Source organism: Astatotilapia calliptera, chromosome 6, assembly GCF_964374335.1.
Source record: "Astatotilapia calliptera chromosome 6, fAstCal68.1, whole genome shotgun sequence".
NCBI classification, from domain to species: domain Eukaryota; kingdom Metazoa; phylum Chordata; class Actinopteri; order Cichliformes; family Cichlidae; genus Astatotilapia; species Astatotilapia calliptera.
The window spans coordinates 24,510,917-24,527,539 of NC_137427.1; positions in this window are offsets into that span (position 1 = coordinate 24,510,917).

Below are 16,623 nucleotides of genomic sequence, written 5' to 3' on the forward strand. Positions count from 1 at the left end.
CCACACAATGTTGTCTTGTCCCAAAAACTGTGATGCTGATGCAAAGAAAAGATATGGAAGTGGATTTCTTTGCACAGTCCGAGCATAGACTTCCACCACTGCAATTACCTCTGAGGTCTTTATTTGTGATCACTCAATCCATACCACGCTTGCTTTTATTAGTTTGTTATTTGTTTCAATTACTAAATCTCACTGAATATTTTAGTGCTCAGCCAGATTATCTTTGTTTATTCGCTCTTGTGTTGATTTAATACCATTACAAGTTCAAATATATTACAGGTTTTAGTTAGATACTCACACTGGTAGTTCTTTACTAGAAGAGCAGTAGCAGTTTATTATAATGCTTGTGGCTTACATTGCAATTTCCCACCATTTACCATGTAATTGTTTTGATGGTGTATTTTAGGCATTTTATTAGTTAATGATTACTTTTAGAGTTTTTAAAATAAATTAGATTCCACTTATGTATTTGTGTAACGTATCTTCACATGTTGTAGAGAGAAGGAAAAATTGCCCTTTTTTTTACATTGCATTTAAACAGTATTATTGGCTTTTTTTGTATTTTAGAGAGTCATATCCGCCTCCTTAGAAATTGTAATGCACATTACTCTCAGGTGTAGGTGTAGTGTGCTATTCTGTATTAACATATAACTAACATTACAATATAGTCCTGTGAGTCTAATGGTCAAACCCAGACCTTTAATGTAAAAAAAAAATAGACAAGGATTTTTTTCTCTTTAATTTTAGATTATTAATCATACACTGAAAATTTGGACAACTTGTTGAAATATAAAAATTTAAATCACTAAAAAACTAAATGCTAAAAGTAAATTTAGCAAGGGAAAACAAAACAAAATATTTAAAAAAAATCAGGCGTATAACTAAGCAACTTCATTGGTCATTTAATCAACATTTTTCATGTATTTATTTAGTCCTTTAGGCCAAGGCTAGCTCCCCCTGTAAACGTGACAATTGTAGACGTAACTTGTAAAACAATGTTTAACTGAATAATAATTAATTAACTATTTGGGATGTTATACTTTAAAAAATCAATAATAGTATTTTCTAATGCCAATGCAAGACAGATTAGGGTACTCTCTAACACAGCACACACACACCATGATAATATGTGATCAAAATGAAATATTCGGACTCCTAACAATACTTATCAGAGCTTTATATTATATGTATAAAGCACTGATTATGAGACACATAATATATATTATATATTATGTGTCTCATTTCATTTAAAACACCTTACTCACAAATCCACTTAAAGTACAACTAATTTCTCCTTTGCTTTAAGTTTGCTAGTTGTTGCGCCCTTGTTCTGTCGTACCTAAATTAAAATATCATCAGAAAGTATTGTTAAAATTACACTATATTCACTCCAGTTAAGAAGAATTTAAGAGGTAATAATTTGTAAGTTTGGCAATACACAGTGTTAAAATAAAAAGCATCTGCGTTGGTTTTGCTCATGAAAATAAAATTACTGCTTCTGTTTTTTAGGCTCTTGTGTAATAATTTAGTACACGGAAATAATCATAATCTTATTTTTGAATATGATCATTTGCACATTGATTTAGTTTTGGTTTTAGTTTTCAGAAGTCCATTTTGGACACCCACACACAGCCAAAGCTGCCAAATACAAATATGGTGTGATCAGTAGCCACAGTATTTGGGCACTGAGCGTTTTAAGCATTGTACTGAATGCAACAGATGAACCAACCAAAGTTAATTTGTGGTTCATCTGCGAATGCATTTTCATTTCTCAACAGCGAGGTCCGGCGTGGCGTGCCATGGTCCTTTAATTGATTGTTGACAGCGTAAATGAGAACAAATTCATTCCAGAGGATCCTTGAAGTGTGAGAATTTATCAAACTAAAGACACTCTTCCACATTCACTGAAACACGTTCACCACAATACCAAAAACATTTGTGACTCCTCTTTCCGGTTCAGTTATGAGTTACTCAGATTTGTTGGTCACAGCTGAAATATTTCTGGTTTGGACAAGTGAAGATATTCAGATTCAGATCAGTAAGATCCCAAATCTCTGGCCTTAATGCTGCAAAAAGATAACTCACTGCTGAGAAGCTGACTGTTTGTCGCAACTGAAAGACAGACATAGTTGAACACACACTTGATTAAGGCTGAAGCATCCTGCTTAATGACCCTGAGTGATGTATTAGGATGTTCCAAAATCATGCTGTTGTCACTGAAGGCTGCAGAAATGTGACCAGACGGTAAAGAACTTTGTAAATGGGGCAACAGTTAATCTTAAGGTCTTCATCCACTGGTGTGCAGGCTGTTCCTGAAAGATTCTTGGTAAAATCAAAACAGTGGTCACCATTTAGAGATGACAGTGTGTGAAAATGTCTGTCATTCATGACCACAGTCATGAGTGTTACCCACCCCAAAAGGGTACTAATGGTCAATTGATACCTCAAAGCATGTGAGCTTGTGGAGAATAAACAAGCTCCACATGCAAGGACTTTTCTTGGAAAGTAAAGACCTTCTTGTGAAACAACTGAGTCTCCGTGCAGCTATTTTGTGCACTTAAAAATTTCCATTATGTTTAAACCTTACTTAAGTTCAAGAGATTTCTTTCAATTCATTTTTTTTTAAATCTCATGCCATTTGTTATATACTTGTTTTAGCAATATCACAGTATTTTGAAATCTTATCAAGTAACTGTTTTAGGGGCAATGAAAGTGTCAAAACTATAAAGGAAAACAGACATCCTAATAAATCAAATCGAGACTGCAATTGTCAAACAAAAGGTTAAATGTTGAGAGAAGTAATAATAACAAAGTTCAGTGCTGTTCCCCTCTAAGTGTCAAAAAGTATTTTGGGAAAGCTAAAGGAAACTCAGCTTTTCTGTTTCCATTCTTGTAGTGTCAAAACAGCACAGGCGATACAGAAAGACAAATCTGTGGTGTCTGGATTAATGTGTCTGGTGAGTGTAGCTGCATATGTGCAGTGGTGTGAATTACGAGCCCCCTGAAAGACTATTATTTCGCTAAACACCCACCTCTCTTAATAAAATAATCCTACAGGAATTTTTCTCCAGCTGTGGGCCTCCCAAATTGTCACAACCTTTCATCCATCTAGCATCAGCAATATCCCGGAGGCAAAGGGCTGAATCCCTCTGTGCAACCTCTGGATGCTTTCTAAGCTACAGTGGTGTGTCCAATAAACACAAATCATAGAGTGTTTTTGATTATGGTTAGCTATATTGGTCCTGGGTGTTTTTACTGATTTGATGTGACCAGATGTGTTTAGGTGTTAACTTTGACCTGGTAAAATATTATGTTTTCCCTTTGTCCCACAAAAAAAAACTTAAAGCAAAACTGAAGTTAGTTATGTGATATGTTTTCATTGTATCTCCAAGAAAGTTAAACCAAAGCCTTCAGTGTTTGAAAGCAGTTATAAATCTAACAACTTTTGGGAGATTGATGTAATAATACAAAATGGACAATAATCATCCATCCACCCCGGGTCGCGGGGGCAGCAGCCTAAGCAAAGAGGCCCAGATCGCCCTCTCCCCAGCCACCTCCTCCAGCTTATCCGGGGGAATACCAAGGTGTTCCCAGGCCAACCGAGAGATATAATCTCTCCAGCGTGTCCTGGGTCTGCCCCCGGGCCTCCTCCCGGTGGGGCATGCCCGGAACACCGACTCCAGGAGGCGCCCAGGGGGCATCCTTGTCAGATGCCCGAACCACCTCAGCTGGCTCCTTTCGATGTGGAGCAGCAGCGGCTCTACTCTGAGCCCCTCCCGGATGGCCGAACTTCTCACCTTATCTCTAAGGGAGAGGCCAGCCACCCTTCGGAGGAAGCTCATTTCTGCTGCTTGTATCCGCAATCTCGTTCTTTCGGTCACTACCCACAGCTCGTGGCCATAGGTGAGGGTAGGGACGTAGATCGACCGGTAAATTGAGAGCTTCGCTTTTACACTCAGCTCCCTCTTCACCACGACGGACCGGTGCATCACTGCAGCCGCCGCACCAATCCATCAATCTCCGGCTCCCTTCTCCCATCACTCGCGAACAAGACCCGAGATACTTGAACTCCTCCACTTGAGGCAGGAACTCATCCCCGACCCGGAGTGGGCACTCCACCCTTTTCCGGCTGAGAACCATGGCCTCAGATTTGGAGGTGCTGATCCTCATTCCCGCTGCTTCACACTCGGCTGCAAACCGTTCCAGTGCAAGCTGGAGGCCATCACCCAATAATCAATTAAAGGAAAGTTCCTCCTTATAAATTAGTAAGCACATCAGTAAGAGATGGTGTGTCATAACCATGTGCAACCTGTCCCACTCACAATATCACAATTTAGAGATGTGAAATTTTATTTATAAGTTAACTAACCCCTCATTTTACTGTTAAATGTATCACATTAAATATTGTGATTTATCATTGTATATGTGTAATTGGGATACATTCTAAAAGAATTTAATATATTTCTTTGATTATTAAATATACTCCTATAGCTATATAGAGACAATGGCAATTACATTCTGATGAAATCGGCACAAATAACATATATATCTTATATATTACAGTATAAGAAGATATCTTCATATACAGTCACTGGCCATTTTATTAGTTACACCCTACTTAGACACCAGGGTGCTGGAAACATTCCTCATAGACTCTGGTCTGAGTTGACATGATAGCATCACTCAGTAGCTGTAGATGTATCAGCTGCACATCCATGATGCCCAACAAGTCTCAGTAGGTCGCGGCATTTAAATGATGATCAGTGGGTAATAAGGGGCCCAAAGTAAATATCACCAAAACCATTACACCACCAGAGCCATGCGTTAATGTTGTTTATGAGAAATTCTGACTTGACCACCTGAACGCTGCAGCAGAAATGAGGACTCATCAGGTCAGCAAATGTTTGTCCAGTCTTCTGTTGTCTAATTTTGGTGGGTGTGTGCCAAATATAGCCTCAGCTGGATTTGCATCAACAACCATGCTGCATTCCAAGTCACTTAAATCAGCTTTTTTCCTCATTCTGATGCTCAGTTTGAACTTCTGGAGGGCGTCTCGAACATACATACCTAAATGCTGCCATGTGATTGGCTGATAGTTGATTTGTGTTAACAAGAGTTTGAACAGGTGTATCTAATGAAGTGGTTAGTGAGTGTATGTGCTAGTGGATGATGATCAAATTATACTACTGCATAAGGTTATGCAATATTTCAACATATTGTCTCAAGAGTGAAAAAGGGCTGCACTTTTCATATACATACCAGGTAGTTTGCTTCCAGCAAGCCACTGGTTTCAAACAATGTGTCACTAACAAAAAGGCCTAATAAAAAAAAATTAAGCGCTGAGATAAAAGATGAAAAGAATTGTTGATACTGGCTTTGCTAATAAGATCCAGGTTCAAGCCGGAAAACTATGACAGCAATGAATCTGTGAGTCGATGTGTTTATCTCTGTGTCTCTGTACGTGTGTGGATTCAGTACGTGCCGTAATAGATGCCAGGTGTACGGCCACTCTCACGTAGCAGAGGAATACGCTGCAAAACGTGATAAACATTGACCGGTGACTCTGCAGTAATACAAGCTTGGTTAAAAATATATGCAGCTTCTGTGACTGCATGAGATGACACCACAACATAATGAATGATGTGAAGCATAGTCATGTGGGGCAAGCATATTTACATAGCAGATGTTAGACTTCATGGAGGTCTGCTACTTGAAAAGACCGTTGATTTACACTGACTGTCTCAAAAACATTAAAACAGGTCTACAGAGCACTGAATCAAACCAAATGAAATAGTTATGGTTGAGCTGGCAGTGAGCTCTGCATAGTCCAGTCAAAGAAAGTTCTCATTTTTAGAAAACATGTCATGGACACACTTTAGTCATTTGTGATATTTGGTCAAATTTCAGTTGGCCCTAATTGTGGCGAAGAACCACATTTGTCATGGTGGTTTTGACAACACTCGAATACTCGAGGGGTATTGGGAATTTCTGAGAGGCATGCTGACCCATTGCCTCTCCGGGGAGTTGTTAGATGCAGATGTGATGCATATTGGGCATGTTTTGTTTCTCAGTCACCGTGCACATGCTGTGGCTGGAATTCTGCCTCGAGAAAGTGAACAAAGTGTCTGTGGTCAGGCTCAAAGAGAAGATCCATTCCCCAGGAAACATCAGAGGAAGATGATGTCCCTTTCCTTGAATGTAAATGACACTCAAAACATTTCCCAGAATTTTGTTTTTGTAATATAAGACCTCTGGGCCATGTGAAACTGAAACACTTCACCTTCATTACATATTGATGACTGCGCTAAATTAACCCCGTCAGAAAAAATGTGTATGGACTCTGAGTGTAGACGAAATTCGAAGCTACTTTGAGACCATTATAATCTATGTTGCATTACTTTTAGCAGATGAGTGGAAGTGGGGGTTTTTTTAAAATAAGATTAAGCATAAAATATTTTCAGGAAAGCTGAACAAAGACGAAGCAGATTACAGGCCTGATATCTAAAACCAGGCCAGTAATTACCAGAGGAGATGATGTGTTTGTGCCGTGGTGGTAGTGCTACAGAGAGGTCAATAACAACATGGGGGACTTGATTTTCCTTTCTTTTTTTCTTTTTGAAGAAACATTTGTAATGTGTTTGGTTCAGAAGACTCACGCACAGCTCCCCTGCAAAAGTATTTTTGTAGTCACTCAGAGTAGCAACTAAACTATATTCAGATTACGCAATCACTTAAATAGTGTTCATACCTTTATCTTCTCTTCTACTATAATGAGTGTAGCATAGTAACACTTATAGGAAAATGCTGCTGTCAGGCCTCATCTTATCAGAGAGCACTTCGCACTCATACTGTTGGCTTACTTGTATTTCCAATGTATTGAAAAGTAGAATGGGAGGCAGACCCTTCAGCTTTCTCCCATTCTACCAGCTCCCAGTTTGGATTCAGGAGACAGGCAGCCTCCACTTTTAAGATTAGGCTTAAAACGTTCCCTTTTGATAAAGCATATAGTTAAGGCTGGATCAAGTGTGATACATCGATGTGTATTTAATCAAAAAGTTATTATCAATCTCTGGCTGTCTTCCACAGAGTGTCATTTTTCTTGTTTCCTTCCCCTAAAAGGGAGTTTTTCCTTCCCACTGTCTCCAAGTGCTTGCTCATATGGGGTTGTGCGATTAATGGGATTTTCTTTCTATTACTGTAGGGTCTTTATCTCACAATGTAAACCAATTTGAGACAGCTTTTGTGATTTGTCGCAATATAAATAAAATTGATCTGAACAAAAGTAAAGAAGCAATGTTTACAGCTGTTTTTGCTGAGATTTAAAGCAATGAAAGTGGGCCGCAAAGTTGCATTTAAAAATGTTCAGTCTTCATAGAAAATCCTGAAGTAAATTAAATTACTTCATGGGGATTTTCTTTTTTCCTCATGCAAGTGAACAGACATATTTCATCATCAGAATTCATCATTAACTTGTCAAATGTGGTCATAGAAGAAAAAGAAACCTCAACCTTTTGTTAAAGTCTCCACCCATTTTTTTTTTTACTTCATCAAAGAGCCAACATTTGCATGCTGCTGTTTTCCCCCAATGCTTTGTTGATTATTGTTGTGAAATTTGTTTGATTATAAGGATCTTCTTATGACAGCTGGGATAGATACATAGATAAATTCGTTATTGATCCCACAAGGGAATGTGTTCATATATTAAAAGTATAACAAAGATTGTATCTGTGTTCTGAGGATATTTTTAACGTAAAGCACATTTACACAACAGAAGTTGACCCAAAGTGCTTTAGAGACAGGCACATTTACATTCCAGGTCTCCAAAAAGTCGAGTTTCAAAATACATGAAAGGCTGAAAGGTGGGTTTCATTGTGGAAGGTAAAAATCAAAGTGATTCACTGGTCACTAAAATGTGTTCAGAATTTGCAAATTGATCTAATAAAACATGACACACTATTGTCCCCTATAAGTTAACGTACCCAGCCAATGGCTGAACCTCACAAACAAATAAAAAAATCAGCTGTGCAGCCACCAAAATGTGAAAATCAGTGCTTCCAAACACAATTTCAGAAACCAACTCCTGAAGTCATTGTGTCCATCTTGTATAAAGTGTGTACAGGGAGGCTCAAAATCTTTTTCAGACCTCAGACCATAAAACAATTTTCCTTTTAACTGATTACACTGTATTTTATTACACTTTTTAAAGTTTAGTGAGAATGACTCATTAAACATATCTGCACATTTCATGTTTAGTGCAAGTCATTACGCTGGAATAAAATATTTTAATAAAATTAATCGTTTAACCTTTTTAACAAGCTCTTTAAAGTGTTTATGAGCTTAATAATGTGAAGCTACGAGAAGCATCTGTGAAACAACCAACCCAGCTACAAGATGGTCCTACAATCACCTTTAAATCTCATAAAATAACAATTTATGTCGGTTTTACTTAATCCATACAAAAGTAGAGTAAATATGCAGAAAAATAAAATAGCATTGTGATTCTAAGAAAGCTTCTATACAGGATGAAGTCACTGTACGCCACAGTAACCTTCTTAATGTCCTCACTATCTGCCAGGCAACTTTATAATGTCATCAGGTCTCAATGAATTAGTCCACCCTCATTTCCTCTAAATACAATATCACAAGGTTTCACCTGTGTTTCTGAAATTATATCTGACTGAGCATGGCCATGGCAAAAACACCAAACTCAGCTTCTGAGGGGAAAAAAGTCACAAAATCTGTTATTTGTTTATACAGTGTGTGATGTTACCGTGCATATGTATCTATGGTACATGTACACCAGGTGATAGAGTGAACACCTACCGGAGGTCCTCATCCTAAGGCTAATGCAGGGTAATATTATAATTCTGAGGTTCAGCCTGTGATGCCGCAAAAGATTAAACTGAGCCTCAGGCACAAAACTGCAACCACAGAGAGTAGGATAAATGCTCTCTTTCTGTGGAAGCGTAAACCAAATTACAGGTTAACATATTAATGTAAGCTCAATAAATTTTATTTGGGATGTGATGCATTACAGCAGCATGTTTGTTTTTTAGTAACCATGGAGAATACTGGGGAAAATAGGAACAGATTTCTTTGGAGGGATTTTGGTTCAAGTCCAAAAAAGAACAGTTGAACACTTTTTTATTATTATTAAATTGAATTGATTTTTGTACAGCTGTATAGCTTTTTTATGGTGGTGAATTCTTTTATTTATTATTTCTTAAATGTATTTATTTTTGTATGTGTGTTGGTGATACTGGAAATGGACCCAAATTTGCTATACCAATCATCTCAAATGCTGTTTTCAAGTCTTTATCTCTTTAATTTACTTTGTCAACAAAATTAGATCCTATTGGCATTGATTTTTTTTGGAAAACTTCTGAAAAATCCAATTTATGCTATACTGGCTGGGGAACAAAATGCAGCATTAATTGGCTAGAATCTAGAAATTTCTCTTTGGACTTGGTAGAGAGCAAATCAGAGCCAAAATGAGCAGTGGGTTTATATTCATCAGTTTGGAGTTGTTCTGAACTTGTTGGTTGAATAAGCAAACAATTTCTGTCTGTGATGTCTGAGTGCTCATTTTACCTAAACATCTTCTGAAACTTATGAAACATCTTCCTACTTCCTAGTTTAATATCTGTTCCAGTGTGATGGTATCATCTGTAATTCTGAGTCTGATTAGTTTCCAAAACAAATATTTTATAACTAAAATACAGAAACAAAAAACAAGTTGAGTCAATTTGGGTGGTGGTAGAATTGAAGAATATGATCTCGTGATGTAGTTTCACTGATTTTCAGGATATTAAAAATCAAAGTTTTAAACAAAGGTCGACTCAGAGCTCGGTGTTTCAATGACAACAAGGCTTTCTTTTACTCGTGTGGTAACAGGCGAAGGCAAACTGATCTGTGTGAGCAATGTGAAAATCTGGCCATGGAAATGTCAGGAGTATTTATCTTGAACTGCAGTGTTTGCTTGCAGAAGACAGTGAGCAACCCATCTCGAGGTGCATCATTACACGCTGGCATCTGAACACACCACATCATAAAATAATGACCTCCCTCAGGATACACATCTGATACTGTTGGTGGGTGCATAGTTCCCTCCCTGTGTTCTGAGGATGTTTTCCAATAAGAAATCAACTCAAAAGTTGCACAATACACTGCAAGTTTGGGGCCTCATTCCTAAATCAGCTTTGTTTTGGGTCACAGTAAGCTCTTTAGAGGTGCTGGCAAAGACATACTCTGCCAGCACTCACCATGCTTTTGACATGTCAAGAACCAGTAAACTTTAGTAGCTACTCAAACAGTACAAAAAGTGGCTACATAGCCGTGACTGCATATTAAACATTTTATCTCACCTGAAACTTCATCCTATTCTTTTTATTCTCAATATATTACTGTATGGAGTGAGATCGCAATATAGGCTTTTCAAAAACACCAAAAAAAAAAAAAAAAAAAGATAAATAAACCTACATATTCATTGTATTAGACAAAGTAATCAAATACAGGCACTATTAGCATCACTATTTGATGAACACATTCCAGCGACTCCAAAGTGACACAGTGTGACGGTTGCCAGGAGAACGGTACTTGTCTGACCACATTGTGCCAAGTGTAAAGTTTAGTGGACGGGTGGATTATGGTGTGTGGGGTTGTTTTTCAGGAGTTGAGCTTCCCATGAAAGGATCTCTTGATGCTTTGGCATAACAATACATTCTTATACAGAAGCTTTTAGGACATTCTCATTAATATGGCGTCGGCTCACCCTTTCCAGCTATAACAGCTTCCATTCTTCTGGGAAAACCTTCTGCAAAATTTTGGACGGTCTCTGGGACTTTTCATCCAGTCATCAAGAAAACCATTTTTTAAGGTCAGACAGTGATATTGATGAAAGGGTCTGGCTCACAATCTCCTTTGCGGTTCATTTCAAAGGTGTTCAGTGTGGGTCAGATCGGTGCTGAAGTTCTTCTATGCTAGACTCATCCAACCGTCACTTTACGGATCTTGCTTTGTGTACTGGGGCAAAGTCCTGCTGGAACAGAAAAGGGCCTTCCCCATCCTGTTACTGTGACGTTAGACGCATAGAACAGTCCAAAGTGTCTTGGTAAGCTAAAGCATTGAGATTTACCTTCACTGAAAGGTGCCAAGGTCAACCCCAGAAGAACAACCCAACAGCATCATAACTTCCTTACCAAACTTTATGGATGGAGCAGTACAGTTAGGCAGGTAATGTTCCTCTGGCATTCAAGCCCAGACTCTTCCATCAGACTGCCAGAGAGAAAGGAATAATTCATCATTTCACAGAACTCATTTCCACCACTCTAACGTCCAGCTGGGGTTTTCTAAACCAAGCCATGAAAAGCTTGGGCTTGGTTATGTAAGGCTAGCATGCGGCTCCTTGGCCATGGAAACCCAGGCCATGAGGCTCCTGGTAACCAGATGCTATGCTGATGTTTATCCTGGAGAATTGTTGTGGTTACTAAATGCTAATAATACCACATACAGCTGATTGTGGAATATCTAGCAGGGGAGAAATTTCATTGTTTTATTTCCTTGTGTTACAGTGCCACGCTCAAATTCAGTAAGCTCTTTTGAGTGACGCATTCTTTAAACGTTTGTAAAGACAGACTGCATGCTGAGGTGCTTGATTTCATATGCATGTGGTAATGGCAGTGAAAGCACCTGAATTTATAGATTAAGAGATGTGGCCCAGTAGTTTTCTCCATTTACTGTAAACGGTGGTTGTGATTTCAAGAAGACAGGATTTAGCAGGTTTCTGTCTTTTATCAGTTTGTGTCACAAAATAAGTTTGCACTGAAAAATGCAATGATGTTAAACAAATTATTGCCATATCTAACAACTTCATCTTCAAAATCACTTAATTACTTTTACACAGATTTTGTATTTGACTTATACCAACATCTTTATGTTAATCTTGCTGTATTTGCAGCATTAAAGTATCCTTTTAATTCTTATCTTTGCAATGTAATGTATTTGGAAGTTTTGTGCTGATTGTAAACTTTTGTCCTGATCCTGATGTTTAGTATAACCGCTTCTTCTGTTAGCTGGTGCCAGTACTTATTTTTCCTGTTTGTTGTTGTTGTTCTGCTCCTTCTGCTGTGATGCTTCTCTGTTTGGGTTTTAAAAAAAATACGACATTCAGTTTCAGTGCCAGCTGCAAACTTCTTCAGTCTGGACAAAAGTTTACAGTATATGCACAGATTGTTTCAATTCCCTATTAAAACAAAGATATTCAAATGATCAAAAAAAAGTATTCAGTTTTTACAGGTTCGTCTTTTTGGTGGCACATACTGACATGTTTTTGATGATCAGTAAATTAAAAGTTTCGTGAAACCTCTTCTTTCCTTAAACAGCATGGCCAATCACCACTGGAAGGGTTAGAGCTCACATAATTAAAGGTTTTATGGTTATAAATGGAGAATTTCCGGAATTTCTGTCATCATATTTTTGGATAACCACAGTGAGGTTCTACTGTGGCCAGATGTTTAATTCACAGAGGTTCAAGATCTTCCAGGAAGTTACAGTGGCGTTTCACAGGAATCCTAATTACCAAATATTATCACGGTATGCACGCAGCGTTTGGAATTCAAACATGTTTGTTTCCTGTCAAAGGGAGGCTACGATGGACTTTTTGGCCTCAGCCTTGTGGCAAGTGGGGGGTTAATTCTACCCCCACCCCCCAGATAAAAATGAGTCACAGCTTGTTTTTAGTTTTGATTACTGCGATTTTCCAGAGTTTATCATGAACCATTTCCTGTAGTCAGGTATTGCTCATTTATTTGTGACTTGACCTTTGGAATAAAAGCTAAAGGAAGGTGAAAGGGAAGATATCTTTTTAGTTTCGGAACACCGATTCATTACCGCATCTGTACTTAAGTGATGGACTGCTAAGTGGCTGCATGCTGGTAGCTATGCAGCAAAGCCTGTTGTGGATGACAAGCATGAAGGCTGTACTTAATCAGGTCCATTTACTCTCTCCCACATACACTCGGCCCGTGTCAGTGCTTTTGTACACACTCTGGATTCTCCTGATCCAGCATTGTTTCCAGTGGGAAGGATAAGGCCTAGAGTAATTACTGCAATTTATGATCAAAGCTAGAACAACGTCCAAGAGAAACACAATGGTGGCATCGGGTAGTGGTGCGTGTGGTTATATGGAGCAACTTGAGATTTCCTGAATGAGCGGTGGCAAGGAGAGGGTGAACCCACATCACTGCACTTAAGAGCAAAAGCGTGTGGAAGTCAATCACTGGTACTTGTTATGTCTTTATGAGTCAACCTCATGAACTCAAAATGAACTGAGGCGCATGATGTGTGATTCCGAGAATAATAATAAGGGTCAGCAGCAGATGGGCCACACTGCAGAAACCTGCTAATTTGTAGCGTACGAGAATGGTAATTAGGAGTAGAATTTGTTTTCCTAACATCAAGAACTACAAATCTCATATCTCGTCATCACATAGTTTTTCCATTACTAGCTTGCAGTGTTTTACTTTTGGTGCTGTCTCACAGAATGGCCTAGAAATCACTGAGGAGTATTTTGTGAGGACTTTTAAAGGGAATTTTCTGCATGTAATAGGAAGCCAGAAATAAAGACATTGTGGTATAGTGATATGGGGGCACCTAGATGAACCCCCGAGAGTTAAAAAGTAAGTTGATGTGTCATTTTAGATACTGTTACAAGAATGTATAAGACGAAATAGAAGAAACTGTGTTAGCTTTGGCATTTTTTACAGATTCGGCTAAAGAAGTAGAAGGAATTTGTGCTTTTATGACACACTACAAGTAACAAAGGGTCTAAAGATACTAGCTTCAGTAGCTCTTTCCCATATCTTCATTGTATGGCTCCTCCCTGAACCGGGTTCTGCTGGAAGTTTCTTCCTGTTAAAAGGGAGTTTTTCCTTTCCACTGTTGCCACTGTTTAATAATAGCGGGCCATCTGATTATTGGGGTTTTCTTTCTATCATTGTAAGGTCTTTACCTTTCTTGTCGTTGTACATGTACACACATTGTACACGAACAAAACTGTGGATGCTCCACACAAACTCTGTGGGTACAATATAAAATTAGTAAAACAGCAGGAATAAATAACAATCATGAGAAATATATACAAGCATGAACGCTCTAGACAAACAGAAGGCATATGTACAAACAAGAGGAAGACACACATTAGAAGAACAGGTTGCAAAGTGCTTGGAAGTAGTGCAACGGAGGTGTCATTGGCATACTTGACAGTCACATTGGTTGGATGGATTGGATTGGTGTACAGTCATGCAGGCATGCAGCAGGGGGGCTGTGGGGATCTGGTGCTGAGTGAGATTGGGGGGCTTTATATTGTAAAGGTTGCTTTACAAATAAAACTATTGTTGTGATTTGGTGCTATATAAATAAAATTGAACTGAACTGAATTGAAGTGAATTAAACTATAAAACGCAGATATGGAAAACACAGAACAATTTAATCCGTCAATATTCTTCAAATGTTAACACATACTGAAAATGTATACACCCAGCATTCACCATGTTATTTTGTTGGCTTTCAGGTCAATATACTGGATATTATAAGACTTATGAGTCCTGTATCTTCTGTTTTTTCATACATTAACCTCTTCCAACATGTGCAATCCCAAACCGAGTGATTCTCTGCCGCAATCAATCCCAGCGCTCTGCAGAGCAGGCTCTTTATTGCCAACACCGCAGCGCTTCCATCTTATTGTACTTATTGCAGCATGTCAGTGGGAAAATGGTCTGTATACAGAAAAACCAGCCGACTGTCAAAAACTGTCCAGGTTCAATAAACCATTTACTTCCAAATAGGAATTGGCATGAATAAGTAAACAAAACGAACTCATGCTGAAGCAAGTGACAGGTTTAGTCATTTTAAAACATATCCAAAAACCAACTTAAAAACAGAGCGTTTCCCACTACCGATTCCAATCACGTCTGAGCCAATGTTTGTTAAAAATTTAAACACTTAACACTGAAAGACAGAAACCAGAGTAGTTGAGGTGACAGTCTGACACAGACAAGAGACAAACCTTAGAACTACATCACAGGCCACAAAATGAAATATCTGGATACAGAAATATAGAAATGGGATTCTTCAGTGTTAAGTGGTTTGGTTTTCCAAACAGCAGAATAACCATGTGTTCTAATGTGAACCAAGTCAAGTCCCATCCAGTTTTGCAAGAAAAGGTTTAATTAATTTAGTTAAATAGAATTATTTGTGGCTACTTTTATGTGTTTCAGATGTTGCAATAATAAAAATACTTTGGTCCTTACCAGATCTTAAAGTTGGGTAAGTACAACAGCAACACATGACATATTACAGCATGTAGTTATTTATTTACCAGAAACTGAGAAAAAATGCAGAAGAAGTGTGTGAAAAACTAAATAGACTCTTACTTCCTCCATAGTCTATAATCAAATGCAGTCAGTTGGTCATCAGCAAGTGTGAGCTCTTGTAAAAAGCAGAGGTTTTGGCAGTTTGCTGGTCTCGTGCATACAGGGATGCCTGTATGCTCGATGCAAAGGAGGAAAGACATCAGTGATGATCTTAGAGAAACAATCTGGGAAGTGTTATAAGACTATTTCCAAATAAATTCGAAGTCCATCACTCTGTGAGAAAGAATATTCACACCATGTGGAAAAAATTCAGAACCAATCTTCCCAGGAGTGAACGTCCCAGCAAATTCACCCCAAGGTCAGACTGTGCAATGCTCAGAGAAACTGCAAAAACCCAAGAGCTGCATCTCAGACTCTACAGACTTCAGTTTGCATGCTAAATGTTAAAGTTCATGACAGATCAATGACAAAACGACTGAGCAAGTATGGCTTGTTTGGAAGGGTTCTTCCCTCTATAAAGAACATGACAGCACAGTTTGCAAACCTGTATCTGAACAAGACACTACACAGGCAAGACCATAGTGGAGATTTTTGGTTTCTGGTGAAACCATAACATAGCATATCAGCACATAACAGCCTCGTGCCAGCTGTCAAGCACGGTGGTGGAGGGGTGATAATCTGGGCCTGTTTTGCAGCCACTTGTAACTGAGCTCCAATAAACAGCTCTGTATATAAATTATTCTAGACTAAAATGTTAGGCCATCTGTCCAACAGCTAAAGTTTGGTTGAAACTGGGTCATGCAACAGGACAATGACCCCAGGCACAGGAGCTAGCTAAACGAAAAATAATCAAGCTGCTAAAATGTCCCAGTTAAAGTCCAGACCTCAACCTGACTGAAATGGTGTGACATTAAGTCAGATGTGTATAAACAAATACCCACAAACCTCAATGAACTGAAGAAAAGCAGTACAGAGTGGGCCAAAATTCCTCGACAACCATGTGAGAGACTGATAAATTCTTACAGCACATTTCATTATTTGTTAAACAAATAATAAAATGGTGAAAATTGTTATGTGTTGTTTTACACCTGGTTAGATATCTATTACTTTAGAAGCTGTTAAACGTCAGGTGACTTTTATTTATTTAATACCTCAGAAATGATAGAGTGTACTATGTGTATTCACAGTGTTGGGGAGTAAATGGAATACATGTACTGGTGTCGTGCCAAACTAGGTATCCCCGACAGAATTT